Source organism: Bubalus kerabau, chromosome 21 (genome assembly GCF_029407905.1).
Source record: "Bubalus kerabau isolate K-KA32 ecotype Philippines breed swamp buffalo chromosome 21, PCC_UOA_SB_1v2, whole genome shotgun sequence".
NCBI classification, from domain to species: domain Eukaryota; kingdom Metazoa; phylum Chordata; class Mammalia; order Artiodactyla; family Bovidae; genus Bubalus; species Bubalus kerabau.
Window position 1 is genome coordinate 16,319,693 of NC_073644.1, and position 5,388 is coordinate 16,325,080.

Genomic DNA, 5,388 nt, shown 5'->3' on the forward strand with positions numbered 1-5,388 from the left:
TGAGATGGATGGATGGCATCACTGACTCAATGGGCATGAGTTTCAGCAAACTCCAGGAAAAAGTGAAGGTAGGGAAGCCTGTCATACTGTAGTTCATGCCATTGCAAAGAATTGGGCACAACTTAGTGACTGAGCAACAACAAATATTTAAATTAATGATGCCTTAAGTACATAGACTGTATCTTTCAGGTGTAGTTTTGACTCTCTTTCTTGATTTTCTCTATTATTCAATAAGAAATAGTGACGAACATGGGCTGGCTACCATATTTGCTTCTCCTTTTGATTAAAAACCAGTGTTCAAAAACTTTCTACAGGGAGTAGCTAGAAGGTATTACTCACATGCCCCAATAATAAGCACATTCAGCAACAAAGTCTGTAGCTTCTTTATGGAAGTTCAAACCTGGAAGAGGCCTTAATGATTATCTTGTAATAACAGAAATTAGATACTTAATTAAATAAAACAGTCTTTTAAAATTGTCATAGATGTTGACTGAGTCATTACCAGAGGTCAGGTTTCCTGATTCTCAGTTCAGTGCTGGGTTTTTTTTTTTTTTTTTTTTTTTTGGTTTTGTTGTTTGTTTTGTCTTGTTTGTTTTTTGATATTGAATATATATTTTACACTTACAAAAGAAACTGCCCATGCCTCTCTCTGCTTCATCTCCCTAAAACAGTTTCATTTTGCAAGCATTAAGAATGTTAAAATAAATTAAGCAAGTTAACTACAGCACAATTATTTTCAATGTAGCTGTCATAATTATTAGAATTTAAATCTCCAAAAAGTGACCAATGTCCAAGTAATTTATAAGGATATCTTGAGTATCATCCAAAAGGAAAATTCTGTATTACAAGTTAGCAAATTCTAGTACAAAAATAGTCTGTGTGTTGCAATCATGCTTTGCTTCAAAATTGAAATTGTCAGTCAATATCTATGATAAATTTCATATAAAATATGAAATTTACAAATTTCTGTGTCATCCTTGTTCAGAAATTGTGATAATCTTCTCTGAATTGCTTCAAATTTTTTTTCTGTGTGTTGCTGAAGTGGGCACCAGTTCTGTTTATTATGCTTTAATGCCTAGTAGGTATGAGAAAATGCATCAGCAATATAAAAAACTACATAGTCATTAAGGGCTAAGTTTAGTTATTTCATGGACTTTTCCCTGATAGCTCAGTTGGCAAAGAATCTGCCTGCAATTCAGGAGACCCTTGTTTAATTCCTGGGTCAGGAAGATTCACTAGAAAAGGGATAAGTGACCCATTCCAGGATTCTTGGGCTCCCCTGTGGTTCAGCTAGTAAAGAATCCACGTGTAATGCAGAAGACCTAGGTTCGATCTCTGGGTTGGGAAGATCCCCTGGAGAAGGCAAACTTTTGGGGCTTCCCTGATGGCTCAGTTGGTTAAAGATTCCACCTGTGATGCAGGAGTCCCCCGTTCAATTCCTGAGTTGGAAAGATCTGCTGGAGAAGGGATAAATGACCCATTCCAGGATTCTTGGGCTCCCCTTGTGGCTCAGCTGGTAAAGAATCCACCTGTAATGCAGGAGACCTGGGTTTGATCTCTGGGTTGGGAAGATCCCCTAGAGAAGGGAAAGGCTACACATTGCAGTATTCTGGCCTGGAGAATTCCAGGGACTGTATAGTCCATGGGGTTGCAAAGAGTTGGACACGACTGAGTGACTTTCACTTTCACTTTAGTTCTCTAGCTTGAATAGAAAAGTTATATTCTATGTACTTTCCACAGATTATTTTACTGCCAACCAGAGTTTCTGAATACCATGGAGAACACAGATAATTTTATTAGGTGTACCCTGAGCTGGTATAAAACTAGTCAAAATTAGATTAAATCTGATACTTATAACAACCAGTAAATATATAATTCCCAGCAAGTTTCATGAAACATTGAAAATAATTGTCAACCTACATTTCTACCTTTATATATTGGTGTATCTTTGGCTTTTGTGGACTCATGAAAAGATAAGTTTTTAGATCACTTCAACATTCCTTGCCTTTCTGACAGTACCTATCAAATCATTATATTGTGCAATAGAAGTCCAAGAGCATCTATCTCATTATAAATACATTAATTTACACTAAAGAATTTGGATTATGATTTAATCATAAACAATTTTCCCTTCCATCATGCAAAAAATAAAATAGTAAGTTCATATATATGAAAGTATGGTAAACACTGATAAAGACAGACTTTCCAGTTTTTACATACTTGAGCCTCTTTTTAATACAGGCTTTAAATCTCAGATTAAATGAACAGATTAGTTTTGCAAAAGACACTTATTTGTCACCTATGGGTGTTACCTACATGTTGCATACTGCTTTGCTTTAGAAGAGAAAAAGGTAAGACTCAGTATTTATAAACTAGATTTTAAGTAAGTGGCATTTTCTCAGGTTGTTAGCATTCAATTTTCCACTGAGGACACACAAGTTTTCATGAACAGTTGAATGCAAACGTGGCATTAACTCTGAACATGGCTTCAGTCTTTGATACTTGAGACAGCGGCAAGTAAGAAATACTTATCACTGGTGAAGTTTCTCATTGCAGACTCACCAACAACTTTTGACCTCTGGACCCAAAGACTGTCAATTACCCGGCTTACAGAGGTGGAATATAGGGAACCAGAAGCATCATTTCTCTGTCATCCAGTTAACATCTTATCAGAGGGTGGAAAGCAATTTGTCCAATATTTCAACCACCAGGGAGAATTCTTTATTAGCTTTTGGATAGGTTTGCCTTTCAATCAGATGATTTGAATAGTTTCTGTGGCAAGAGAGATACTGCACTCAGATAATAATTTTGCATTCCATCTTATCATTAATGCTTTAAACCTCATGGGTAGTCACAGTGTCTTTTATGGAGGTCAAAGCAGTTTATAACCTTAATAAAAACTCATAGCCTCAGGAACATCAAGTGTAAACTAGCAAGGGGGATTGACAGCATAAAAATATAATTAGATCACCACTTTGGAATGCACTAGCTAGAGAATTTCAAATGCAAATCAACAGTATAAGAGTACAATGGCACCCCAAACTTCAGTCCTATTCCGAAATACACACATAAATTGGCACTACCCAAAGGAAAATGAGATAAATCATCTTTTTTTCCTCTTTCTGGATAGGCACTTTTTATAATTTTATATTTAATTGCAAAATATTTTTATGGATGCTGTACAGAAATAGGTTAAAAAGCATCTTGATAGATTTGAATTTAAAACAGTTAATAATCATAGTGGTTATCAGCTGCTATAAATTTATTACTATACGGCACTTAGGTCACTGTATTTTGAAGTGTGAAATTAATACAAGATAATATGCAAGAGTGATTTTAAAAACTACATCATCATCTACATTTCCCAAGAAATAGATCACTCCCTCCTAAACATTGCAAAGAAATTATAGTTCTCAATATTTACCTAAGTGGTACTCTCCAGTAGAATCACTCACCTCTTTTACAGTTTCCCTAAGCTTCTACTTCCTTCTCTTAGGCATTGTTTACTGGCCCTACTTATGTTCATAGGAAATAAGAAAGAAAACAGGACCTGCTATCCCAGGTATTCTGATACAGTAAACTCTCATCTTCTTTGACCTCCACAGAAACCTTTAGAGGAAGGCATATTCTTACAGACTGTGGATCAGAGAGGTTAAATAATTTTGCAAGGTCATATTCCTGATGAATATCAGAACTTAGTTCTGCTGACTTCACCTTGTCTTTCACATGCAGTAAAACATACTGTCTATTGCATAAATGAAAAAGAGCAGGCCAAGTGTTAGGGAATGACCCGTGGAAGGATAGTGGTTGAAGTGTCTGATATAATCCTTCAAGCGGTAATACACTTGACTAGAGGGCTAGTTTTCAGGGTCAGTACTGGGATAGCCTGACATATCAACTGACCCTGAAGCAAATAGGGTGCTAATTTGCACTGGAAGCTTAAACTAGAAGCTAAATAGCTAGGCTTGTTAGAGTATCAATTTTTTAAAAGTCCACTGGGTTTACCAAGAAATTATTGTTGACTCCTGCCCCAAGACTACAGGTGCAATGTCTTGTACCAAGGCCACAGAAGCAGAACCCGAACCAATGTCACCTTCAAAACTGACTGAGCCTCAATGTAACCATTGCCAAAAGCCCTTCTGATCATTATCAGCAGGCTTCCTAACTGCAAGCAAATTAGGCAAGAATGTCCACTCTGGTAGTCACCCTAGAGTGGCCTATGTTGTTCTGTGTGTCTGACTCTTTGTGACCCCATGGACTGCAGCTTGCCAGGTCTCTGTCCCTTACCATCCCATAAAGTGTGCCCAAGTTCATCTCCATTGTATTGGTGATGCCATCCAGACATCTCATACTCTGACACCCTCTTCTCCTTCTGCCCTCAATCTTTCCCAGCATCAGGAACTTTTCTAGAGTCAGCTGTTCACATCAGATGACCAAAATACTGGAGTTTCAGCTTTAGCACCAGTCCTTCCAAAGATTATTTAGGGTTGATTTCCCTTAAGATTGGCTGGTTTGATCTCGTTGCTGTCCAAAGAAGTCTCAGAAGTCTTCTCAAACATCACAGCATACAAAGGCATCAATTCTTCAGCACTCCACCTTCCTTATGGGCTTCCCTGGTGGCTCAGATGGTAAAGAATCCACCTGCAATGTGGGAAACCTGGGTTTGATCCCTGGATTGGGAAGATTCCCTGAAGAAAGGAATGGCTACCCATTCCAGTATTCTTGCCTGCAGAATTCCATGGACAGAAGAGCCTCGCAGGCTACAGTCCACGGAGTATCAAAAAGTCAGACATGACTTTTACTCACTCCACCTTTTTTATGGTCCAGGTCTCACAACCATTACCACTGGGAAGACCATAGCCTTGACAATATGGACTTTTGTCGGCAGAGTAATGTCTCTGCTTTTTAACACACTGTCTAGGTTTGTCATAGCCTTCCTACAAAGAAGCAAACATCTTCTGGTTTCATGGCTTCAGTCATTATCTGCAGTGATTTTAGAGCCAAAGAAGAAGAATTCTGTCACTACTTCCACGTTTACCCCACTATTTGTCATGAAGTAATGGAGTCAGATATCATGATCTTAGCTTTTGTTTGTTTGTTTGTTTGTTTTTAATACTTAGCTTTAAGCCGAATTTTTCACTCTCCTTCTTCACCCTCATTAAGAGGTTCTTCAGTTCCTCTTCACTTCCCATCATTAAAGTGCTATCATCTGCATGTCTGAGGTTGTTGTTTCTCCAGCTTGTAACTCATATTCAGGCCAGCATTTTCATGACATGCTCAGTGTATAGGTCAAACAAGCAGGGTGACAGCAGACAGTCCTGTCATACTCCTTTCTCAATTTTGAACCAATCAGTTGTTCCGTGCAGGACTCTAACTGCTGTTTCTTGA

General features: G+C 37.9%; 1 non-coding gene across 1 annotated transcript; it reads right to left on the reverse strand.

Annotated features, from left to right (window-relative positions):
• Window positions 1-940: 940 nt before the first annotated feature.
• LOC129636367 (U6 spliceosomal RNA) lies at window positions 941-1,049 on the reverse strand. The gene has a single exon (XR_008706904.1). It is a non-coding gene; the product is annotated as a U6 spliceosomal RNA (small nuclear RNA).
• Window positions 1,050-5,388: the final 4,339 nt, after the last annotated feature.